At 41.9% G+C, this 27,712-nt stretch overlaps 1 protein-coding gene across 1 annotated transcript in view; it reads left to right on the forward strand.

The window, feature by feature from the left end:
- Positions 1-1,818: 1,818 nt before the first annotated feature.
- LOC122798639 (extracellular calcium-sensing receptor-like) overlaps positions 1,819-27,712 on the forward strand; it is a 661,997-nt gene continuing 636,103 nt past the window's right edge. Inside the window, exon 1 of the mRNA XM_044067724.1 lies at positions 1,819-2,654. The gene's annotated coding sequence lies outside the window, so the exon portion shown is untranslated. The remainder of the gene's footprint in view (positions 2,655-27,712) is intronic.

Here is a 27,712-nt window from a genome sequence, read left to right on the forward strand (position 1 = left end):
TCAAGAATTGTAGTAACTGTTTGCTACAAGTGAAGCCAGCAGTTTACCACAGTATAACAGATTTTTTTTGTCATCAACTTAATGTTAAGGTAGGAGCCAGAAGGGATTGGATGGCACTGGGTGCAAATATAGCTAGCTACACCTCTGCATGCATCAAAGGCTTTTTGTGGCTCTGTATGGGCACCTATTTCAAAGCAATATTCTATATTATAGGCTGATTTTGAAGTATAGGCTAGCTCTAATTAGCACATTACTTTTGCAAGGTAATTAGGGATAATATATATATATATATATATATATATATATATATATATATATATATATATATATATATAGATAGATACAGATATATTCAGAACCTCGAGATCTTGTAATCTTGAAATTAAGAACCCTCCCCAAAACAGCAGTCAACACATCACAAAACAAGTTTTTGCATGGGGGCAAGCCCCCCTGTACCCCATCCCCTCGCTACTTAAATATACCATCTCAGAGATCGTACTACAGTGAGGAAAAGGAAAATCTCCCATTCTGCACTGTATGCCAATCTCCATTCAGGATTTTGAAGTTTTAAAACTTCGATCATATGAAATTCGATCATATCAGTTTCAAAGTTTTAAGCTTTGAAATTCTGTAGGGGGCCCTATATATATATGTATATATATGTGTATATAAACAACAGATCCTTGTAGTGAAAAGCAGCACTGTTCCTGCCTTATGGAGTAAGATGTCTCTGTATTGAAGATGCTGACAAGACCCTCCTTACAACCAGCTAAGAAGAACTATGAACTGTAGCCAATCACAGCTGAGACTTAAAAGTAATCAAACACTTACATCTTCTGTAGAAATTGATCTTTATTAAAAAATAAAAAATATATATATATACATAACTGCTTTTGCCCTTAATAGACCTTCATCAGTTTCAGAGATAGTTCTGTAGGAAAATTTTACCTTCTAGTTATCTGCTATATACAAGGCAGTGCTGTCCATTGCTGCATGATAAACAGCTCCATGCAAACACGACAAATTTATACAGGCAGTAAAAACACTTAAAGCTTTACTGTGTGATCCCCAGCTCAGACAGATCATGCCTTATTGTACTCCGACTAGAAAAGCAGTCACACTGTAGTTAGCCCAAAGTGAGTTCAAACAGGACAATCAAATAAATTAGCAAGAAACACACACACACTTTTAAAATGACTACATTGTAGGGAAACCAGCAGCAAATTGAATGAAAAGTGGGGTCCTTTTCAGTGACAAAGCAGAAAAACAAAATAAATAATTCTAAATAAATATGTTATAAAAGTGCAAACATTGATTTAAAGTACTGATGTTTGCTAGATTTGTACTAGATACAAGCCAAGTGTTTGACAGCTTTGCGGAAATCAATAAAGAACTGTACAAATAGACCCAAATTTATAGAGACCAAGAAAACTGAGAAAACAAAGCAAATACTTCTCTGACCAATCAGGCAGTCTCACCTAAAGCCTTCCCGTGTGATCCCCAGCTCAAGACAGACTAGGACATCTTCTACTCATGCTAGAAAAGCAGGCCCAAGCCTTCTTACTATTATAGCACTACACAGTTAGTGCAAAATGAATTCAAACAGGACAATCAAAGAAATTAGCTAGAAACAGACATCAAATGACTGCAATGCAGACAAAACAGTAGCAAGGTCAGGGAAGTTAAAAATTAATCAGGTTGCTAATAATTTATACTTCCAACTTGAAAGATTTCCAAGAAAAGAAAAGAAAACAGTGTTAAAGATCGACAGCATATTCACATTTTCTCTGTTTTGGACTGCTGCTTAGTGCTACTAACCTAAGAGACATACTGATTTTATGTACATAGATACAAATCTAATGGCATTTTTTCATCCCAGTGGATGAGGGAGAAGCCACAGAGAGGTGAAAGATAATTAGAAACACATGATTCTGCACTATAGCTTCTTCAGGAGTAAATTGGAATGTGGTTTATTCTGTACTTTCTGTACCATTTATCTAGGGACCTTGTTGGTAAACAAATACTTTCAGCAATCTGCTATTATAAAGCAGCTGCTTCTGTTTTCAGTAATTCTCCTGAATCAGTAGTGTGCAATTGTAGGGCTATTTGCTAAGCATTTTTTGCAAATAATTTATTTAGTTTACAGTAAAAAAGCATATATAAGCATGCATTTAGAGCTGATAAAACACAATTCAAAATGAATTTGTGTGCATGTATATGTGATTAGGATATATAATTTTAATCATGCAGTTTCATTACCCCTATTTGACTGAAATATTTTTAAATGTGCAGAGCATTTCAATGTACTAAATTTATGTTTCATTTAACTGGTTAAATGAGCTGTTCCTCCTATTTTTTCCTTCTGCTTCATCCCTTCACATTTGAACCATAAGTCTTTTTAGTGTAATAACTTATAAAAGTGACAATTTTAGTTAGCTGTCTTTTCCCACAATGATGCAACACAACCTGGCACTCGCTGTTGTAACTGCAGTCCTGTTCAACAAGGTAACCTGTGCGCAGTGGCTGAAACCAAGAAAGCTTCCACTCTACAAGTACAGGAAAGAGGGAAATCTGGTCATCGGAGGACAATTTATGCTTCACGTTGGGGCATATCCTCGTGATTCATTTGAATATGTTGAAGGGAACTGTATTGGGTAAGTTTGCATTACCAATAAGCCTAGTGAATTGCTTATGTTGTTACAAGTCAGTATTTGAGCAAATATATACAAAATATAATCGGGAATAATGTTGAAATCAGCAGGTCTTTTTCCTTTTAAAAATAGTCATACCTGTTCAGTTTGAATACCCTTTGTAAAATTATAACTGGCCAAGAAAAACATGTTTATAGTATTTCAGGCAATATGATTGTCCATATATATTGTGCAGTCTGTCTGCTACTCATGCATGTGCATTCACTCATGGTCGGAAGCAGCAGATTGAGGCTGTTCAAAGTAGGGTAACCTGTAAGGTGAGGCGGCATCTTTCTGCAAAAAAAGCAAAATGCAAATGATTATTCTGAATCAGAAGTTTTCAAAGGAGATGTACAGAGGGTTGTTAATAAGTAGTCCAATAAATATTGTAGATTACATGAAAAAATATTAACCAAGTGCATATGGGCAGGTCTGCTTTCTTACATCATAAAAAAAATGAATGAATTGTGATAGTTAGATTCAGACATTGGTATAGAAACATTGCTATGTTTGGGGACTATGGTGGATGTTGACAAGGACAATGTTATGTCTGGAAAATATTTAAGTAACTTTTGGAGAGTAGTGCTATGTTTCTATGATGGTTTAATAGTCTGATCCTTTGCAGTAGCACCGAAGGCTTTTGGAGGAGGAAAGATTCACGGAATTATAGTAAATCATGCAACAATTTCAAATGCAATGCAAATTGAGAGTAACTGTCAGTTCAAATGACTATAGGTTTCTACACTTCTACTTTTCAGATTCAATGCACATTGGCAGAGTGAGTGGCAATTCAAATGACTAGTGGTTTCTGCAGTTCTGACTGGAATGCAAACCAGATCACAGGAGTCATTTCTTTACTTTTCTAATAGATGAGTCTTGCCAGCCCCAAATGCTAAGACATTGATCATATAATTATGATTCTTTTGCTTTCTCCTGAATAAAAATATTCAAAGATCACTGGGACAAAAAATATCCCTTAGCCAATCCAGAAATATTAAACAAAAACTGCACAGAGTGCAGCTGAAATAATTATTATGAATATGGTGAGCTTCTTAATAAGCGTTTTCTTTCTTAAGTTCTTAAGTTCCTTTGTGATTAAGAATTTATTGTGTTTATAATAAGTAAATTCCTGAAGATAATTTATAGAAGTTATATTTTACACCCAAATTGTTGAAAATATGATTCATTAATGGTGGTTGCTGCAAGTAATATTTCTTTACTCAATGATAATGTGGTTGCAGAGTCAGTTTTATTTATGGCAAGGGTGCAGGATATCAGGTCCTATCCATCTATGAGCAGGTGTACTCTGAATATTTGCAAAATTAAGTTTTGAATGATTTATTTCAACTCTGGCTCCATCTGCAGACACAGCTTTCATGATATAGGTAGAGAGTTCTGTATTACATGTTTAAACATCAGTTTTTCCTATGCATAGTGTGGTATAGTGTCTCGAAGTCACCTCCATGAGAAATGTAGAACTGCAGTCTTGTGGGAGTTTAAGAGGAGGATATCTGCCTCTTTTCAATGGAGGAGACCTTGCTACCTAATTTTAAAAGGGAGGGCCAGAAACAGGAAGGCAGAAATGTTTGCCTCTTGTGAAGGTGGACTGAAGCTAAGAGTCGGGCGTTAGATACTTCTGCTGTGGACAGAAAATATGTAAATGTAAGTCACTGGATCCTGCTTAAACTGCAGAGTAGTCTGGAACTCAGATCTGTGGATATACCCTAGTGGATGCACCATTTGTGCTTGCACATGGTCAGAGTATTAGATTTAATGAATTGTGAGTTGTTTTCTTGAACTGAACTTAGAGTTATTTACATGAACTGAACTTTGAACTGTTTGCCTGTATTGCGCTGTGAGCTACAACACCAGCTATGTTATGTGGAAAGTATTCTATCCAAGACTGAACTTTTATGTTTTGCACTGAAAATAAATTTCACTACATTTAAATCAAATAAAGAGTCTCCAGTATGCTGACTTGCTACATTGCTGATTGGCAGTGCACAAGAGTTGCTAGCAGGTCTGTGTTGATATATCTGGATTTTTTACAGCATAAGAGGATGTATGTGTAAACTTTTGAGTTAAATTTCTCTACAAAGTACTTATTATACAGCAGGAACTTCTTACTGTTGTTGTTGTTGTTGTTGTTGTTGTGTCTTTCGGCTTTTCCCGGTTAGGGGTCACCACAGCGGAACTCCGGTCCGCTAACATTTGTTAATGTCTGTTATGTACTTCACAGATAAAGATTCTAGTTGTCTACTGAGGTACTATGTTCTTCATCTGTAAATATGTTGTAAGTAATTACTATGTAAATTGTTAATCGCTATGTAATCCAATGTACTACTGTCTGTTTATTTTAACCGTGGAGCTTTTCTCCCCGGGCCTCTGCTGAAAATGGACTTACATCCAGTCGGACACTCCCAGTCAACAAATATAAATAAATAAATAATAATAAATAAAGAAATAAAGAAAAATCTGCTGCACTTGGTGACTTATCATGCTCACTTAGAGGGAAAAATTCAGTGCATGCATTTGGTCTAAGGAAATGCATTATTTTGCAATATTTGATTTCTGCTGTAGTTAACCACAAGTAGAACTTATTAAAATAGTCCTGAGATACTGTGAATAAACAAAAGTGAATTTCTGAGTGGGTATTGAAATGGTGGTGGATAGCAACCTTCTTAAAGAAGTCTTTTTGAAAAAAAAATGAGTGTTCAATAGAGTCACAGGTTTCTTTTGCCATATACAGTCAGCAAGAAAAAGAAGCTGGACTCTGAAAGTGAAGTAAGTGAAGTAATTCTAAACCAACTTCAAAAGAATTGCATAAACAGTTATAGGATGATAAAGAACATTGAATGTGTTAACAAAGTGGAATGAAATTGTTGAAAGATTGCTTACCAAATAGGTAATAGTAAATTGCTGAAAATGTTGCTTAACAAACCTTATCAGCCCTGATTTCATTTTTCCCCTAAGAGGAATTCTAGAAAATCCCAAATTTGAGCTGTCTGGGAAAACATGAACTATTAATGTAATTTGGGTTACAGGATTCACTCACCACAACCTATATTTAATAGTTATACTACTGATGACTTACCTTACTTACTGTTCTGTGCAGAAAATTTGCTTTAACATATATACATACATATATATATATATATATATATATATATATATATATATATGTATGTATATATGGATCTCCTACTATTCACCGAAAATCAAACTAGTGTGCACTTTTCACCGAAAGCACAATTCACCAAAAACACAATTCACCGAAACACATTTCACCGAAAGTTATATATGGCCTTTTCCCCACTGTAGTGCGACCCTGGAGTTAGTATATATATATATATATATATATATATATATATATATATATATATATATATATATATATATATATATATATAGTAAGGGGGGAGTGTGGGGGGCACCGACCCGGGGAAGCCCCCCCATATTTTATGTATATATTATTGTCAGAGAACAGTAATATATTGCAATTACATATATCCATGTATATAATTCAAAATATTTAAAATATGTAGAAAATATATATGTATATATATATATATATATATATATATATATATATATATATATATATATATATATATATACAATAGAAAATTATACTAATATTACTGTATAGACCAGAAATCAAATCATAGGTATAATTCCCAAATTTAATTTCATCTCAAGAAAATGGAATTTCAGTTTTTTGAGAACCATAAATCAGTGTCTCTGACAAACATATACAGTGAACATACTAAGCTTCTGAAAGAAAAGTATTGGGAAAAGTGGTTTTGTGGTATGCAGTTTGTTCTCAAAACACTGACAAAAAGAAACTAATGAAGCTGACAGGGATTACTGCAAAGTTTTGCTGAATTTTCTACCTGAAAAAGTAACTTACTGCATTTTAAATGTAGAAGTAAAAATCAAAGAACTGCGAAAGATTGTGTAGTCTAATTACTCATCACTTGGGGAATGCTGTTTTACATTACCTAAATATAATACAGTGTTGAAATTGTGGCAAAGTTGTATGTTTAAAAAGAATGAAACATTACTAAGTGATTGAAAAACATTGTAGCAATGCAAGGTCTGTGTTCAGGAACAATGGTACACTGAGGAAAATCCTTGCACTGTCTTTATGATAAAATAAGTAAGTCAGTTCTGAAATCCATACACTAGAAATAGTGCCTAAATTGCATGTGTTAAATTACAGACCAAGCAGTCTGCAGCTGGTAATGAAGCTAGAGAGTTACTGATGTGATACTTTTGAATCAGTTTAAAAGTAATAATGCACAGATATAAACATTTTAGCTCTCTACCCTGAAACTAACAGTGATAGTCTACCGGGGAAGGTTTGTTGCATGTTAATGAACTGTTTGTAAGAGAAAAAAATGGAACCCAAGCAAATTGGATCCTTTGTTTGTTTGTGTCTTTCGGCTTTTCCCGGTTAGGGGTCGCCACAGCAGAAATCCGGTCTGCTAATGATTGGCAGTTGATTTTTACATACCGGCTTGCCAGGCCTGACGCACAACCTTCAGCGAAGGTACGCCCATTCACGCATGTCTCCACACAGAAGATGCTCTAGCTAAGAATCGAACCGGACAGCGTCTTACTGTGAGGCTGCTAGAAAAAATGTTGAATGCAAAGCTGGTAGCTTTATAGTGGTTGTGCAGAATGGGGTCTTAATAAGCTGCTTAAACAATACAGAGCATAACATGTTTCATCATCATCTACACCTTTTTCCCATTTTTCTACATGAGGTTAGGATGTCATGTCAGCTGTCACTATCTATCTGGATTCAGAGCCACTGTCTTACCTTCTTTATCATTCATGCCTGACTGTTACAGTTCTTTGCTCATACAATCCATCCATCTCTTTTCTGGATGCCCTTGTTTCCGCTTGTCTTCTTCCTGTCTGGACCAAATTTCCTTCACCAGGTTTTCTTCTTTTCTGCCCATGTACGCAAACCCCTGTAATCTGTTCTCTCTGACTTTCTTTGCAATTTGATCTACTCTGACATCTCCTCAGATGTCTTCATTTCATTGTCTGTCCCATAGTGTGCATCGTACTACCCATCCCAGGCACTTCATCTCCATCACCTCTGTCTTTCTTAACTGCTCTGTCTTAACTGCCAAGGTTTCTGTACCATACAGTAGTACTGGTCATGCCACTGTTTTGTACACCTTAGCTTTTAGCTTCTTTGGCATTCTTCTGTCATACACTACAACTGACACTCTATGCCAGTAAGCTGCAACCCCTGTGATTCTAGCTTTGACCTCTTCATTCAGACATTGCTGCTCCTCAACCATCCCTCACATATACTTGAAGTTTTTAACCTGTTCAACTGTTTTCCTTAATATCTCAATTCTCAGCTTCTAATTTCCCACATTTGCTGCCATTGTCTTATCTGAACTCAGTTTCATCATGTGTGCCTTCAGTTTTGCATTCCATTCTAATATCCTTTACTGACGTTGTTGCTCAGAGTCTGCCTATAATGCCACATCATCTGCATACAGCAACACTGTTGATCTGTCCTCCCTGACCTGTTTGTTAATGTAGTCCATCGCCAATATGAACAGCAATGGGCTTAGAGATTAATTCTGATGCACACCCACTCACCCAGGGAACTCCTCTGAGAGTCTGAACAGTGTTAGTACTTGAGTCATTGGGTCTTTGTACATAGCCTGCAATAATTATACCAATGTTTCTGGGACTTTCAACCTCCACACTACTGCCGAAATCAGCTTTCTTGGGACCTTGTCATGTGCTTTTTCCAAGTCTAGGAATTCCCAGGTCATGTGCTTTTTCCACGTCTAGGAATTCCCAGTTGAATTTTTGTCCTCATCATTATATTTTTCTCAACCACCTGTCTCACTACAAACATCGGGTCAGTTGTGCTGCATCCTGGTGGGAATCATAACTGCTCATTTCCCATCTTATCTTCTACTACTCTGCTTATTCATTTATCAATCACCAACTCCAGAACGTTTATGCAGTCTGATAGGAGTTTGATAGCACTGTATTGTCCACAGTTGTGGATGTCCCTTTTGTTCTTGTTCACTGGCACTAGTATGCTTATTCTCCAGTTATTTGGGATGCACTTTACTCTTCATTTTGCTATGAGTACCCTCAGGAGCCATTTCTCCCATATCTCACCCAACATCTTGATCATATCTGCTGTGACCTCATCTAAGCCTGCTGCTTTCTATGACTTCATTTTCCATGATGCTGTTCTTACTTCTTCTAGGGTGGGCTCCTCTTATTTCATTATAGGCTGTGTTTGGGGCAGTACAGCTTCTTTGGGGAGTTCTTCATCCAGAAGCTGCTGGAGGTACTCCTTCCATCTGCCTTTGATTTCCGGCAGACTGGTGAGCAGATCATTGCTAGCATCCCTTATAAAGGGTGCCTGACTATCTTCATTATCTTTCTGTCTTTGCCTTGAAACTTGATAGAGTTTATTTGCGACATATACTGTATAAATTTCTAGGAGCTAGAAGAGTGCTTCTGTTGCCTTGCTTTTATTATTACAACTCCTGTTTTAGTATCTTTGTTAGCCAACCAGTATTCCATCTTAGCTGGGTCCGTGTTTTCTCTCTTCCACTTTTTTCTGTACTTCTTTCATTTTATGACTTCCTGGACTTCTGCATTCCAACACCAGCTTTCCTTATGTTCCTTGCTTCCATATCTGGCTCAGCCGCATATCTGTTCAGTAGTCCTTATGTGCACTGTTTTGAGGTGCTGCCATTTTTCTTCAGTTCAACCTATGTTTTCTTCTTCCTTGGGTGCTAGAGCCCCGAATAACTCCTTGAACTCTTGTGCATTCTTTCCAGTCAACTTCCTGGTTTCAGCCTAGCGTCTGTTGACCTTAGAGCCTTCTCTGATCAGAGTTTGTAGCAGATTGTGGCAGCTACTGGTTTGAGCTGAAGGGTGACTGTTTCACTGGAGATAAATCTTTTTTGGTGTACAGAATAAAATCTTAACAATCCGCTTAAACAATGCAGATAATGATGTGTTTCAATAGTGAAAAAAAAATAGTACAAACACATTTACCAGACATTTTTTTTTCATTTGTGAACTGTCCTGTGTGATAAGCAATTGAAAAGCACTCTCTGATATTGTTTTCCAAGGAACTGTTTGTGTTTTAAGACCTGTTTGGTATGAAGGAAAAGAAAGAAGAAGTGAAAAGTGAATAGAATTCACTGACAAATGATAGAACTTTATACAATAATGAATCTCACGAGGTTCTTCTGTGGCAAAGTATATGAAGATCATAAGGAAAAACAAATCTTTCTGAGTAGTGAGTCTTCAATACTGAGGACATAGTAAATCTACAAAATAAATTTGCCTCATGACTATACAAGGACTTATTCCAGCAATAAAAGTGTGCTTTCATGGCAGTTGAAGGACAGCTTGTAAAAGAAAATTTTATTTGGTGATTCACTGAGCAATTGCAATAAATAAGTGTGTAATAAAATTACTTTACAGTATGTTGGTGGGATTTTTTGAAAATAACGATTGTGTAAGTTGCTGATTCCAAAATGCTGAACCCTCTGACAGGGAAATGGGTTTATTGATGTGTGATGAAAGAAAGAAGGAAAGGTGTATGAAACTCTGGTGAAATATATTGTGAGGTTGCAAACCTCATGAGCTGAAAAATGAGAATCAAAAGAGGGAATAAGCAAACCAATAACCATCTTGCTCATATTATATCTAAAGGGAACAGTTGTTAAACCTTGTTGAGCTGCAGCGACATAGGTTGACAAAAAAGTTAGTCTTGGACAAGTAACCAACTAACTCTGATCAGAAAAAGTGCTATAGTATAATAGAATAGGGGTGCTTTGCATCAGAATATCTGTGATAGGCCAGAACTATTTAAGCAATAACCCACGCCTGGGTGTATGTAATGCTGGATTTACCCACGGTTGGCGTGGTTTGGTCACGAGGGTGAAGCCCAAGTGGCCAAACAAAGACAACCGTGGGTAAATCCAGCATTACCCACACCCAGAAGTGGATTATTGCTATTATACAATGACATTATTTAAGAAAAAAACATACTTAGTTTTCTTAAATAATGGCATTGTATAATGCCTCCTTGCTCCCCTTCTGCAGCTGTCCGGTATTCTGCGGAAGTTCTGATGTACTGCGCATGCGTATGCTTACGCAGTACATCAGAGCTGTAGGTGGAAGCAACGGAGAAAGCAAGATCTACGTTGCTTTTTAGAAAGTGTCATGCTGTCTCGCTATGTTAAACTCCTTTAACATAGTGAGACACTTTCTAAAAAGCAACGGAGATCTTGCTTTCTCCGTTGCTTTAGAAAGTGTCTCACTATGTTAAAGACAGCTTTAAAAAAAGCATTGGAGATCTTCCTTTCTCCGTTGCTTTTTTTAAAGCTGTCTTGCTATGTTAAACTTCTTTAACATAGCGAAACACTTTCTAAAAAGCAACAGAGATTTTGCTTTCTCCGTTGCTGTAAGAAAAAAAAAGACTTATACTAATGGAAAAAGTCTGGGCGACCGGACCTTTTTCCATTAGTATAAGTCTGATTTACAATGTGCAAGGTGACCAATCATCTTGCACGTTTTGGAATATTAATGGGGGGTCGTTGTATAATTGATGATTTACAATCAACTGATGTAGTTATAAAAAGGGAAATTGTATTTGAGAATGATGATGCTTTGTCTAAATTTTCAAGAAGACCTGACACAGGTGATGCTAAATAGATTAACTTGAATTTTAAATTAGGAAGTATTAATAAGAAACAAAAACTAGTTGAAATAATCAATGGTGATTGTTACAGGAAATGTACAACAAAGGGCAAACTAGGAATAACAGACATTAAATGAGATATTTTGTTATTGCTATATAGCTCTTCAAAAAGAAGTTAGTGTATAAAGTGAGAGTGTAGAAATGCCAAGGCAGTCAAGAGATGTCATCTTTGAGAACAGAAAAACAATAGTAGTGTTGGAATAGACAGCGGGCCGGATTCACGATGGCTTGCACGGAGTGTACGAGTAGAGTAAGACTCCATGCAGCCATCATGTCCGACGAGCGATCCAGGAACAGCTTGTAGGGGCGTGTAAGAGAGCTCCTAAAACGTCTCCTACACGGACAGGGCTGGGATATGCAAATTACCTCACTTGCAGCCGAAAGGCATGCAAATTAGGTAAATGTGCGATCCAGGAAGCACAAACCTGTCCGAGTAGGAGCCGTAATAGCTGCAGAAATGTACTCAGTTGACAACTGAGTACCGTTCTGCAAATAGCACAATGGAGCCTAGTCAGCTCCAAATAAAGGTTGCATATGGTTGAGGAAACATGCCAATGGCCAAATATACGGCCATTGGAAATGTTCCCAGATGCAAAATTAAAATAAAAATACTTTTTTTTTTTGGCGATTTCCGATGTTTAAGCGTAGCGCAGCACCGCGGAAATGGGGTGCTCTAAAAAAAAATCATAAAATAAGAAAAAAGCCACAAACGTGGAATCTATGAAAACTGTTAAATTACAATGTAAGGGAATAGCAGGCTGAAGACAACATGGCCACTGAGTAGGGGTTGCTATGGGGAGAAGCTCAGTCTAAGACATGTAACCAAGCATTAGTAGGCAATCCTATGTAAATAAGTGTTAGGATAGTGAATCGCACTTTTATATAGCAAATGAACACAGTCAGTGGAGTGTAGGAGTAGGATATGGGGAGTAACAGAGTAGGAGATAGGTAACATCACAAGGGGGGTATGTATGAAAGTAGTGAAGCTCATCGGAGCAGAGTGGCATGTGTCAGCTGTCAGTTAGACATCATGGAAAGAGGTGTGTCAACAGGTAGGCCAGGGAAAGCCAAAAAATGGAAGGTGTATACTGTGGATAACACCAAAGTTTCTTGCTGAGCGGGTATGCACGTGTGTGCACGCCTGTAAACCTGAGTAAGACAGAGTGCGCGCGTGAAAGCGTGAGTGCATGTGTTTAAGCCGGAGTAAGCATGTATAAGGTTGTGTAAAGACCTGTGAGCTTGTTTGCACTGGTGTGCATGCATTTTAACCCGAATAAGCAGGTTTTACTCCGTCTAAGCATGTGTGTGGATGTGAGCTGCTGTGAGCGTGTTTGCACTTGTATGTGCGTCGTTCCCCCCTGAGGAAACAGAAAGGAAAAAGGAAGCACAGCAAATCGTAGGAAGCTACCAATGAATACTAGTAGAGCTAGCAGGTGAAAACAATCAGAATCAGGCAATTACACAGGCAGAACACTAGCCCAGCACTTAAAACTCTGCAAACAACAGTGCAGTTTGTTTCTCTCAAGAGACACTGCAACACTGGAGTAAGTTACTTGAAGTGAAAACTGAAAAAGCTTCACTCAGACAAAAAATGCTAGGGGCTGCCATTGCTGTTATAAGGCGACATATGCAACATGCTGAGGGTGGTGACAATGCAAATGCTGCTGGACAACCCACAGTGAGGAGACGGAGAGGAGTGTACAGGCTCAGGGTCACCTACCAGGGGTTACATGAGCTGGAGATAGTGGAGCACTATAGAGTGGACAGAGACGTCCTGCAGCAAATTGTTGAGCTGTGCAGGCCACGCCTCACACACAGAACCAACAGAGGGGAACCCATCCCAGTGGAAACCAAGGTATGTGTTGGCCTAAGAATACTAGCAACAGGTACCTTCCGGAGACCAACTGGTGATATGACGGGGATATCACAGGCATCAGAATCCAGGGTACTGCACCAGTTCCTGGATGCCATGTCAGCACATGTCGGTGATCATGTATATTTCCCCAATTCCCGTGAGGTATTGGCCAGCAATATGTGTCTCTTCCAGCAAATAGCAGAATACCCTGAGATAGTGGGTGCAATAGACTGCAAGCATATATGCATCAAAGCACCAGCCGGTGAGCAGGGTAGGGCCTACATTAACCACAAGGGCTTCCCCTCCATCAACTGCCAGGTTATGTGTGATGCCCAGGGCATAATAATGAATGTGTGTGCTGGCTGCCCTGGAAGCTACCATGATTCCCATATCTGGCATCTGACGCAGCTGTACCAGACATTTACCAATGGGGACATCCCACATGGTCACTTAGTGGGGGATGGTGGCTATGCACTGGAGCCATGGCTGATGACACCCATCAGAAATGCACACACACCTGAACAGGAATGCCATAATGAGGCACATGCACAAACACGAAATGTAATTGAGCGTGTGTTTGGGTTGCTCAAGTCATGGTTCCGGTGCCTGGACACATCTGGTGGAGCCTTGCAATACTCACCAACTACATGTACCCAAATTGTCATGGTATGTGCTATGCTACATAATATGATCCTGCAAAAACAGCTGCAGCAGGACCAGCATAGGCATGGGCCAAACAGCCCCCCCACCATTGCCAAGGCCATCACAGGCAGAGCGTGACTCGGAGGAGGAACAACCTGAGCCTGCCCCAGTAGGTAGAAGGAGGCGTGCCCAGTATGCCTTGGCCTTGGAAAAGAGGCAACGCATAGCACATACACTGGCTCAGTAGGAACCCTGGAAATTATACCTCTCTCTCTGACTCCCACATATAGTGAAAGGGATGCCTAAGTTAACACAACCTGCTTTCAAACATGTGCAGGGAGTGTAGTATGTGCATCTGACATAGACAACCCTGCAGCACCACCTGAGGCATGATTGCCATGTGTTAAGCAATGTAAGGTAGTGCTAAACAGCATTTACCACCATGTAGTATATGCAAACTTGATGACCTTGAGTATCATCCTAGCCTCACCAAACATGATGCCACAATATGAAGACAGTGAAAGGGGATCCAATGCCTGTCAGCCTGGGATGACATGCTCGACAAGACATGATGCTTCGCTAGGGATGGCTTTCACCTGTCACCTGTGGCCTTTTGGATATTGCCAAAGGCTCTTGTCACCCCCATAGTGCCTTTTTTAGGTAAGGCTGAAAACACAAACCCACCTCCATAGGTATCACAAGGGATAAGAAACTAGAAGTAATGCTACTCAATGCCAGAAGTCTAAACTGCAAGATGCATGCACTCCAAACTCTCCTCAGCATGGAGAATGTTGATATCTGTGCAGTAACAGAAACCTGGTTCAAGGCCCCCAAGAGCACCCTAGCACTAACAGGTTACACCTCATACCATGCTTTACAGCCGCAAAACATGGAACAAACTACAAAAGGAGGGTTTGTCAAAGATACCCACACCCTCAAGCTGGTGGCACAGCATGAAGCATCAGAGACTATCCATGTGCAACTAACAGTGGGTAAAACTGCCTTCCAGTTCATAGCCTCCTACAGACCACCCTCCTAAACCCAGGAGCCATACTTGGCTGACTGGAGAACACATAAAAATATGAAGGTCTCTCCAAACACCATTATATTGGGCAGCTTCAACTACCCAAACATAGACTGGGAGCATTACCCTAGCTGCAACACTCTAGCCCAAAGGTTTCTAGAATTTATAAACTCAAATGCCATGGAACAACTTGCTACCACTACCACAAGAGGGGAAAACATACTGGACCTGATCATCACCAACATGGGGACTCTATGCCCAAGACCAGAAGTGTATCCCTCACTGGTAAGATCAGACCATAGAGTAATCTCACTGGATATTCACATCCCGACCCCAGCCGATGGCCAGAAATCCACAGTGAAAAATATTCACTAAAGCAAATGTCACACTCCTCAAAACCAAGGTGGAATCCTTCACAGCCCCTGTGCCTGTGGAAAATATGGCCCAGACCTCAGAACCCTTTATATACGCATTCTATGAACACCTTCAGGAATGCATAGATCATGCAATCCCAAATAAAATCAAGATCCAATCCTCCAAAGGCAGGCATCCTGTCTGGTGGACCCCAGCCATAAAACAACATACAATACAAGGAGGAAGCTACTATATGATAGAGCAAAATCCCAAAAAGGGAAGGCATCTCTGATCAGTATTATTGAAAAACTACGGCCACACATAAAATCGTCTAAGGCCATCTTTGAGATAAAAATTGTACAGGACACTAAGGATAATCACAAGGCTTTCTTTAGTTATGGTAGGAACCTGGGTGGGAATTCCCGGATATGCTCAGAATTAGTGCAAAATTACATACAATACACCAAACCACAGACATTGCCAACATCCGAGCTGACAGGTTCAGTGCAACCCCCCCCCCCAAAAGGGAAAATATCTATCCTAGCAGAGTGCTGGCCCCTTGACATCTCAGATGCTCAGGTAACAGCCAGCCTCTCCAAAGCAAAACACACAGCATCAATGGGACCATACAGTGTCCTGGGCTGTGTCAAACATGAACCCCAAGAAGAATTGAACACAAACATAAAACCACTGTTCAATCTCAGCCTTACCACAGGATATGTACCCAAATAGCAGTGTACAGCAACAGTGGTCCCTCTCCACAAAGGTGGTGCCTCAATGGATACTGCAAACTATTGCCCCAGAAGCCTGACTAGCTTGGTCTGCAGAGCTATGGAAAGAATCATCATGGATCTCAGAAATAAAGATATTGTGGACCTACAGACACTGGATCCTACCCAGTTTGGCTTTGCTAAGGGCAGATCCTGCCTCTTAAAACTGGTTGAGTCATTTGAAACAGTCACCAAGGCCATTGACGAGGGGAAGGTGGTCCACACAGCCTACCTGGACCCTGCAAAAGCCTTCCATACAATACCCCACTTGGTCATTATAGATAAGCTCACCAGCTTCAGTATAAACCCCTATGTCACTAGATGGGTTGCAAACTGGCTCAAGGACAGAACCCACATGGTCAGAAATGCTGGAGCCATGTCAGACCCCAAACAAGCTACAAGTGGCATCCCACAAGGCTCAGTCCTGGGACCTCCCTTGTTTGGTATATATTTCTCGGAGGTACAGGCCAGCACAGAAGGACTGTGGCTGAACAAGTTTGCAGATGACTGCAAATTGGGCGCCATAATCGACCCTCCAGCTGACACAAGCATCCTACTAAAGGGCCTCATAGAAACAGACAACTGGTGCCAGAGCCATGTCCTCAAGCTAAACGCAAAAATGTGTATAGTCAACCCCTTTGGCAAAAACTAAGTGCCCACAAATTACCACATAGGTGGTAACCCATTAAGTATGGAAGAAGTGATAAGAGACCTGGGGACCCAAGTTGACAGCAATCTCTCATTTGACAACCACGTGGCCAAAGTGTTTAGAAAAACATTTCATATAGCCCACCTAATCATGAAGGTATTCACATCTAGATCAGGGGAGGTCAGCGTGCCTCTTTACTCATCCCTCATCAGGCCCATAATTGAGTACAATGCCCCTTGTGGGATGTACCTTATCAGACACCTGCAACAGCTGGAAAGACCACAAAGTACCTCACCAGGAGGATCAAAGGGCTCAAACACATGCCATTTGCTGCCCGGTTAAACAAACTGCAGCTCCACTCAGTGGCATACCACCTGCCCAGAGGTGATCTGTGTCTGATGTATAAAGCCATGTCCAACCTGGAATCAATGGACATGCTGCACCTTGGAAAATGAGAATCCCATCAAGCTACATGCTCAAGAGACCTGAACCTCAGGACTGAAATAAATAGGACATGCTGAAGTTACAAATTCATAACCCAGAGGCTCCCTCCACTGTTGAGTAAACTCCCACTCCAGGTTAGCCAGAGTCCCTCATTGACCCACTTCAAGAGGAATCTTGATGAGTGGATGGGAGATTGTAGGTTTACCCTGGGTATCACTTCTATGTCACTGTTAGACAGAGGCACAGTATACTAACCTTGAAAAATGTCATGGCAAACTGCACTTAAAATGTGTGTTGAAAGCCAAACACACTCTGGCTAGGATTATAAATGCTCTAGGGCAGATAGCCTAGTATGAACCTATGAACAGAATCACACACACCAACTAGTACAACTGTGGTCAATGTGGAGTAATGTTTGGCAATGTCCACCCAAGTTGGTGAATACACAGCAATATTGGACAAGCCTGGTTTAAGTAGGCCATAGCTGAACAAAATGCAACATGCTCATAGTTGCCCAGCTGGCCCTTAACTAATCTGGTCTGCTCTGTATGGACATTTAAAGCAGTGATGGGACTCAAACCCATGACACTGTGCATTACAGTGAAAGTACTGAACCACTACACCATGACAGCATTGCAATATTCAGCCAGTATGAAAGAATGTTGACATGTCTTTGCAAACTATTCCATGGAAACCCTGCAGGCACAGCACAATCCCTGTTGAGTTATGACACAAAGGAGTCTGGCAGTAAGAACTCAACATGACTTCCAACACACACAGTATAAATGTCAATATTGGTCATGTTCACACACAGCCACAAATGTAGTGGACTTCAGATCACAACATATGGAAAGGTCACACTGGGCATGCTCACACACTTGGATAAATGAGACATATGTCAGGCAACAAACCATGGAAAGCCTGAACTGGGCATGCTCACACACTTAGGCCATGTCTGAGTATAGCAGTCAGCCACACATATCTGGCAGTTGTATGTGTTAAGCCAGGAACCTCCCACGATACAGCAATCTGCCCTGTGCACACAGTTAAATGACAACAGACACATATATTAATATACTGGAACCCTGTCATGATCAAACATGTTACACACATACACAAGTTGTTCATAGAAACTGGGAAAGCTACGGCAATAAAGACCTGCAAACAGTATCAGCAACAAATGTTGTGCATCCCCAACATAAACATAGGTGCAGAGGTCGATACTAGGCTGTCTGCCCTAGAGAATTCATAAGCCTAGGCAGAGTGTATTTGGCATCCGCCTCCCCAGTAGAGTAGCCTACTGTGCCTCTGTAAAGTAGGTCACAGAAGGCACCCTTTAAGGCTAGTTTGCTGTGCCTCTGTCAAGCAGGGACACAGTGGAGATCCCAGGGGTGAATTTGCAATGTCCCATCCATGCGGCTGGATTTTGCTGGAAGAGGGTTGGCGAGGGGCTATGTCTAACTTTAATTGGGATTCAATTCCAGAGTGAGGGGAGCCTCTGGATAATGAATCTGTCCCTGCAGCATGTCCTATTTAGTTTTGTGCTGAGGTTTAAGTCCCTGGAGTGTGTAGCTCTAAGGGTCTTGGATGTTATGAGGTGGAGCATGTCCATTACTTCTGGGTTTGACATGGCTGTGTACGTCAGGCATAGATTACCTCTGAGTAGGCGTTAAGCAACTGAGTAGAGCTGGAGATCCCTTAGTTGAGCTGCATAGGACATCTGTGTGTAGCCCATGATCCTCTTGGGGAGGTACTGTTGTGGACACTGTAGTTGCTGCAGGTGTTGGGTAAGGTACACCCCAAAAGGGCCATTGTAGTCAAACATGGGCCTGATGAGTGACTAGTAGAGGGAAACAATGACCTCCCATGATCTACATGCAAACCCCCATGTGATAAGGAGGGCTATATAAAGGTCTTTGCAATGACTCTGTCAATGTGATTAGCAAAGGAGAGGTTACGATCTATGTTGGTCCCCAAATCTGTAAATACATCTTCTATACTTAATGGATTACCACTTATGTGGTGATATGTGTGCACCTCGTTTACCCCAAAGGGGATGACTATGCATGTCTTAGCATTTAGTACGAGGCCAAGGCTCTGGCAACAAGCATCCATCTCTGTCAGACCCTTATGGAGGAAGCATGTGTCAGCTGCAGTGTTGCTTATGGCCCCCGGTTAGCAGTCACCTGTGACGTTTGTTAGACATAATCCCCCCGTGTTAGTCTGAACCTCAGAGAAGTACATACCGAACAGGACAGGTCCCAGAACTGAGCCCAGTGAGACACCAGTTGTAACTGGTCTGGAACTGGACATGGCACCTGCAATTCTGGCCATGTGGTTTCCATCCCTGAGGCAGATAGCAACACATCTAGTGATATAGGGGTTGATATTTAAGCTGGTAAGCATATGTATGATGCTTGAGTGGGGTATTGTGTTGCAGGCTTCTGTAAGGTACAGGTAGACTGTGTGAACTACCTTACCCTCATCCATGGCTTCAGTAACCATTTCAAAGATATGAACTATGTGTAAGAGGCAAGATCTGCCCTTAACAAAGCTGAATTGTGTATGACCCACTGTCTGGAGGCTCACAATGTTTTTGAATATGACTTCCATGATAATACGCTCCATAGCTTTTTCTACCACACTAGTCAGGCTTATGGGGTGATAGTTCCTGTGGTCCGTTGTGGCACCACCTTTGTGGAGTGGGAGCACTGTATTTGTATGCCATTCTCTGGGTACATTTCCTGTAGTAAGGCTAAGTTGGAACTGTGACTTAATGTGAGTGTTCAGTTCTACTCAGAGCTCGTGTAGGACACAGCCTGGGACATCGTCCGGTCCCATACATCTGCTGTGTTATTTGCTGTGGAGAGGGCACCTTTCACCTGTGCATCTGTGATGTCAGGGAAGTTACATTAATTTGGAATGGGCATATGTACCCTTGGGGGGTAGGGGGGGGGCGTTTGTGCAGACTCTGTCTGCCAGGGTGTAGGCTATGTCCATAGGTTTGGCATATGTTGTACTGTTATGCAATAATTCAGGGCATATCTGGGTTGTTTCCACACATATTCCTGACATAACTAAAGAAGGCCTTGTGATTATCTGTAGTGTCTGGTCAATTTCACTGTCAGAACGTGCAAGTGATGATTATATGAGGGATTGAAGTGTCTTGCCATTACTGTTCAGAGATGTCCTCCCTCTGTGGGATATTGCACTGTTATGTAGTAGCTTCCTCCTTCTGTTGTACAGCTTATATATGGCCGGGGTCAACCAGACAGGTCTCCTGTTTTGGAGGAGTCATGGTTTTATTTGGGATAGCATGATCAATGCATACCTGCAGGTGCTCATACAATGCGTTTGCAAAGGATTCTGCAGATTGGGCTGTATTATCCTCCAGCATGGGGCCTTTGAAGTATTCCACCCCAGTCTTCACAAGTGCAAAGTCTGCTTTTCAGAAATTCTTTACAGTGATTTCCTTGGCTGGGGGTGGGGATGGGATATGGATGTCCAGGGAAAGTTGTTTATGGTCTGATCTTAACAATGAGCATTCTACGTCTAGTATGGAACATAGAGTCCCCATGTTGGTGATGATCAGGTCCAATATGTATTCCTCCTTTTGGGTGTGGTGACTGGTTGTGCCATAGCACATGGATCCACAAATTGTAGTGGCTGTAGGGTGATGTTGTTGAGGGCCTGAATACTATCCCCAGTCAATATTTGTGTACCTGACATCAACCACTATAATGGTGTGTGTGAGGACCTTCATATCCTACACTGTTCCCAGGAAAGCCGAGTGCGGTTCCTAGGTATGGGGGGGGGGGGGTGGTCTGAACTACACACCAAACCAAAAGGTAGTTTTGCACAATGGTAGTTGCATATGTATGGCCTGTCATGCTTAGTGCAGTGGTACCCACCCAGAGGTGTGTGTATCTGTGATGTATATGGATACACCCCCTACTTGTGTTGTGTGTTACAAGTCCTGTGGTCACAAAGCATAGTATAGAACATAACCCGGCAGTGCCAGTGTGCATATGTGACCCTGAACTAGGCGTCTGTTAATGCACAGATATTGTTATCCCCCATAGGGGATAGTAAAAGATGTACATTCCTCTTTGGAAAGAATGACGATGTCAGCACCCTATAAATACAGCAGGAGAAGGAAAAGCATTCAGTAATGTGAATAGCGCACTATGCTAATGTGTTTTTTCAAGTATCATAACATAGTTAGATAGGGGTTTGAATCCTGTGAACGCTGTGTGTGTGTGGGGTGGCAGGGGGGGTGTGTATGTATGCAATTCTCTGTGAAAGGAATGGCCTTTTTGAAGACTGGGATAACACACTAAAAGATGTACATTCCTCTTTGGAAAGACTGATGATGTTAGCACCCTATAAATACAGCAGGAGAAGGGGAATTATATAGTAATGCGAATAGCGCACTGCGCTATTGCATCTTTCTCAAGTATTATAACATAGTTAGGTAGGGGTTTGAATCCTACAAAAGAGATGTGTGTGTTTGTCAATGTGTTGTGTGTTTTTGCTTTTATTATTGTATGACATATTATTATAACAGTAATTTCAATGCACACATCAGGTATGTGTGTGCCACATACAGATATGTACCTGTGACCTTTAATAGTTCCTATGTGTGAAGCCTGCCTCATATGATTACAGCTGTTACCTTTGCCAGCATGTGCCGCAGCTTACCAGACCTTAGGCCATACATGTATGTTGGTGACAATGCAGGCTACTGCAGTGATCTGTGTCCTAGGCCAACTATGTGACATACATCCATGAAAGCTTTGATAGATTAATGTGGGTGAGGGTTCATGTCTGGAGTATATGTAAGACATGTTAAAACACAGCAAAATCTGTGAGTGATGGACATCCAGTGTGGGTGTATGGCAACTGTTGCCAATATGCATACAGACACCTTCTTGCTTAGGTGATACACCGAGGGACTGCAGAATACCTTTGGAAATGTGAATATCACAGGATAGGCAAGATAACACTTGTCCACATGTACACACCTTTACCTGTTCTACATGATGGGTGCTACCACCTACATGGTACTGTTGGAATACTATGTTAACTACATGCCGATGACAATGTTACAGTTGTGTTACAGCAATACAGCATGGCTTGGACAACAGGTATCTGTCTGTATGATACCCTTGTGGTGGTTAGGTGTGTCATGTGTAGAATGCATTGTAGGCCACTGTATGCATTTGCAGCCATGGATGGACATATCCGTAGTGTCTTGACATGTACGTGAGACTGCTATATGCCAAAGAGTATTGTTCCCAGGGATGTGTCAGGCTCAGTAAGAATGGCTACTGGTATAGTGTAGTACTGCAGGGATATCACTGACACCAGGTTCCTACATCTGTGTATCAGTTGAGGAGACACCATGTAGTGACCATGGAATGTCAGGCTATGTAGGCTGTGTATAATACCAGAATGCAGACCATTGACATTTGGAAACCGTATCACCCACAGCATACTGTCAAACCATGTCATGTTCCATGCTAACCATGTTCACAAATGTACACCTGCAACTCTGTGCTGCAAACATCACACATGTACTGTCCACACCCCAACACATGCAGGCACAGGTACACACAACAGCCATGTGGCACATGTGCAGACAGTACACTTTGGGAATTAACACTGGTGTATACAAAACTACAATGACAATCATAGTTAATGCATCATGCATGCTCGAATATACCCACAAAGATATCATTACACTATACTGTTAACAACATGATATTATTACTACAGTGCTATGTAGTCACCCTGTGCATCAGCACCATGCTATCCTGTTCCTGCATCAATGTTACAGATGGCAGGAGGTGGCACAGTTTCATCATATGCACAATGTGTGTACTTGGTTTGCCAGAGTCTGCCATTGACACATCCAATTGACATGTATGTGTGTGTGTGTGTGTGTGTGTGTGTGTGTGTGTGTGTGTGTGTTAGTGAGGGACAACAGTACAACATGGGGCAATGTTGATGCGATGTGTATGTGTATGTGTTAGCCCGAGGTGTTAGCATTATCTGTGTGTGTGTATGCCTGCACACAGTTCCACCATGTGGCTGCCATATACAGGTGTTTGTGGACAGCCACAGACTGTACCTGCCAGGTCATACAGATCACTGTCTCTGGCCACGGACACAGTACATGTGCCTGGCAGGGGTGCTACGGATAGTATCAGGTACTAAGCCAGATTGGGTACTGTCATCAGAAGCAGTGGGTTGTTGACCGGACACATGTCCCTGCTGGGACTGTCCAGAGCCACGTGCACGTGGTCTTCTAGGACAGTGTAATGACAGCACAGACCCAGCATTGCTGGGGCTGGTACTGGAACTATGTTGTCATCTGCAATGACTGCCAGCTGATGATGTTGCTGGCATATGTCCACGTCGACGCCTCAACCGTCCTGCACTGTCCTGGCTCCTGGACATGTAGTTGTGGAAGAGATATAATGTGTCCCCCCGACGTCTATCAATGACCTCGCTGATATTACGGATGGCAGCCTCAATGTCACGCATAGTGTCATTCATAGCGGTGCGATGTGCTCTAAGCTCCCTCAGACCCTGTCTGTTGTACCGTTCCATACGTTCCTGTGCCTGCATTACAGCCTGGAACATAGCTGAGGTTGAAAGACCACTGTGGGCACGTCTGACAGGGGCAGTACGACCACAGATGCTCCCACGAGAACCCCTGGACATCTGCCTGTGTGGTACCATGTCAGGAATCTGGCCATGGCAGCTGTGAGGGGATGCATGTGCCAATGATACCACACTACCCTGGTCAATGCCCACTGTATGCTGTCCCTCAGCTAAGGACATTGGTGACAATGGATGTATCGGCAGGATGCCTGTGTGCATTGATGGGGTTGACTGCTGTGTAGTGTCGATTGGCTGACCAGCGACAGACCCTGTCACACCCCCCTGTGCCATTACACATGTATCATCATTATCACTATCCCCAGTAGTGACTTCAGGTTCCCTGCTGCACTCCACCAGAGCAACATCAGAACCTGTGAGAGGAAGATAGGAAACACAGTTTACAAATGTGTACATGATGTTAGCACACATGCACACAGGCGCACATGCACACATGCACACATGCACACAGGCGCACATGCACACAGGTGCACATGCACACATGCACACATGCACACAGGCGCACATGCACACATGCACACAGGCACACATGCACACATGCACACAGGCGCACATGCACACATGCACACAGGCGCACATGCACACAGGCACACAGGCACACTCCTCAGTACAGCAGATACAAACACAGACACACCTGCAATTCAACACATACACAATACTGTTTGAGGGTGGGTGACAGTATTACAAGGAAAAACATCACTGCACACGTGTCAGCATGCAGATTATGTATTGCACAGGAACATGCAGTGCAAGTGTAGACAGCCCTTTTTAATAACAGTATACATGTACTTGATGGTTGTGTGTAGTTGTGCAGTGATTGTCTCCACCCTGGGAGACAATGTGTACAAGGACATAACAATGGTGAGCAAGTGTTACAAGCTGTGGGTGCATATATTTGCACACACTCACACAACACATGACAGTGCTATGCAATAACTGCTATGTGTACTTTTGTGGTCAGTGGAACTGGATGTGGTGTAGTAACATGAGCCATGATCAACATGCTTCTTGTGGTCAGTCAACAATAATAATGTGTGCCAGACAGGCAGCTAACATGCTGTACCTGAAGTGCAGTAACATGACTACATCCACAATTACACAGCCACTTGTTACATGGGTGTGTAATGTGGCCAATAGTGAGCATTGCCTAACATGAATGTATTATTTGTTTAAGACTGTTGCACAAAGACATGGTAAGCCTCAACCCCTCAGGTATATTATGTGTGCTGCATAGGGGATATGTGGGATACTGAAGGGTGGCCATACATCAGGTGTCATAATTGAACATGTGTAGCAGGCTAAGGTGTAGTGTCTATGCCAAACATGTGTGTGTTGTGTACATGTGTATCAGGTATGCCTATACAATGTCCAGTACTGTGTTGCCACACATGTGTGTCATGCTCTGTGTATTGCATGTGAGTGAGGCAGCTACTGAGAATAATGGGATATGCATAGTCTCACAGTAAACATGCACAGCATGCATTATACGTAGGTGTTACATGTGCACACACTACACCTCCATATAACATGCACATGTAATTAGCAATAGTATTGTTATTACACACTCACCAGCATGGATTGGCTGCCTTGCTGTCACTCCAGAGGGACCTGCAAAGATATGACACTGATTGCCAGTGGCCACAACTGTGCCATTGATACTGTGAGTATGATAAAATACAGTAGGACAACAGGTGGCTTTCACAGGTGTACAGATTATGCTCAGAATATCAATCTTGCAGAAGAATAGGCAGGTTAACAGCTACACACACAGTACATATCTCACACATGCATAAACTACCAGTACAGAGAACAGTCAACTACAGATATGGCATGTTATCTGCACACTCCATTTCAACATGCTGGATGGCTCCGGCCTCCATGATGACACATGTTTGTGGATGTTGTTGTTGGCCTGGAGCCACAACACTTAGGAGGTGCTCCTCCACAATGGTGAGGGGGGTGGATAGGTACCCCACAACCTGTGGCAAGCTGTTGTCTGTGGATATCAGACGCACACTGCCGGACATGTCTAATTAAATCACTGCAGTGATGGCGTACCTGCTCATATGTCTGGTTATGCATGCCTAGGTCATTTACCCGACGGACAAGATCTTTCCACAGTGCAGCCCTCTCATGCTGGTTCTGGCTGGTCCTGGAAAACAGCACAGAGAAATTCTGCACCAGGCTCTGGTGGATCTCCTGATCCTCTGCTGCTGTATAAGATGGGTTATGCTGATGCACCATCACCCTGGAAGGAAAAGAAAAATATGTGAGCAAGTCATGTGGCACACTTAATATTCTAATGTACTGATATCACTTAACTGCCATATATAGCATTTGTCTGTCTATCAGGGGATACACATGTTCAATAACACATATCAGTGCTCAGCCCACAACTGTCTGACAGTGCCTGCCACACTCCATACAACAAACTAGTATACACCAGCACTCGACACACTGTTTGGGATACAATGCACAACCTCACACTGGGGGTATGTATCAAGCTAATGGATGAAGAATTTTGTCATCCCATGCAATGAATGCAATGCACATTTACAGTTTAAACGGTAATCCACCCTAGTCTTTGATGCCATACCCCTACCTGACATATGTGCACAGTTGTTAATATAGCCAGCATACTGCTGTCACAGAGTATACATGCTGCCAGGTACACACACATACCCTGTAACACACATGTGATTGCGGCCATCGCACAGGCATCATTACACACACATTACACATACATACAACACACAAATGTATGACGACACAGATGAGCATTAACTGTGTACCTTATAGTACTGTGTGCCCCTACTTACAGATACCTATGCATGAGGTATGTAATCTGTGCAGACTACAGGAAACACACCAGACAGTGTTACCAGGCATTGTGAACATACACCATACTGTAGTGTTTAGGCCTACAACTTCAGGTAGTACAACAGTTCATATGTGAGCTGGATTCAACAGCAGTACCACTTACTAAGCATACATGTATTGCTTGTGCCTACGATGGGACACCACAGTCATACAGAGGGAACTACAGCACAACATATGCCAATCTACTATGTTTGCATCCCGATAACTGACACATCTTTCTCTGGCCTCACACCTAGGACACAAACTACCATGACAGACACAAACTCACACTAAGCTATCACACCTTTACAGACCTTGCACACAGTCAGCATCACACTCATTCAACCTCACATAGCTGGTATTGCACTGAGTACATGTGTGTGTCCATTGTGTCATAGGTAGCTACTATGCTATTGGCCCTGGGCCTAGGGCAGCCCATATGCTACCCTGCCCTTTGGGACACATGTAATGTGATTTTACTTGCTCCTGTGAAATGGTTACACAGAGGTGACTCACAGGGCATATTACCTATCTCCATAACATTCATCAGGGGTATGTATGACATCTACTAATAAGGAGCCTTGTTTGTTAATGCTGGGTGGTTTAGTCCAGGGTATGGCATATTTGTGTATACAAACCTGTACCTCCAGCATGTGCTGTTCAGTGCGGTGACAAGGATTAGGGCCCTAGGTCATGTAGGCTGGACGGATTGTGAGGTGTTGCCATGGTGGTTGGCCAACTGGTATGGGTGTGACATAACTATGTATGTCCAGCAGTGGTAACCTCTGTGTAGGAAGTATGCAAGGCACTCTAGCTGTGGTTTTGTGAGTCAGTCTGCATAGGGAATGTGTTTGAGGGCATTATCAGTCTTTGTTAGGTATGTCTGTGGCCTTTGCACTTGCTGCAGTTCTCATGGGAGGTACATACTACATAGGACATTGTGAGGTGTAGAGGGGCACACT

This window comes from Protopterus annectens, chromosome 3.part1 (genome assembly GCF_019279795.1).
Source record: "Protopterus annectens isolate FY-2018-M chromosome 3.part1, PAN1.0, whole genome shotgun sequence".
NCBI lineage: Eukaryota > Metazoa > Chordata > Ceratodontiformes > Protopteridae > Protopterus > Protopterus annectens.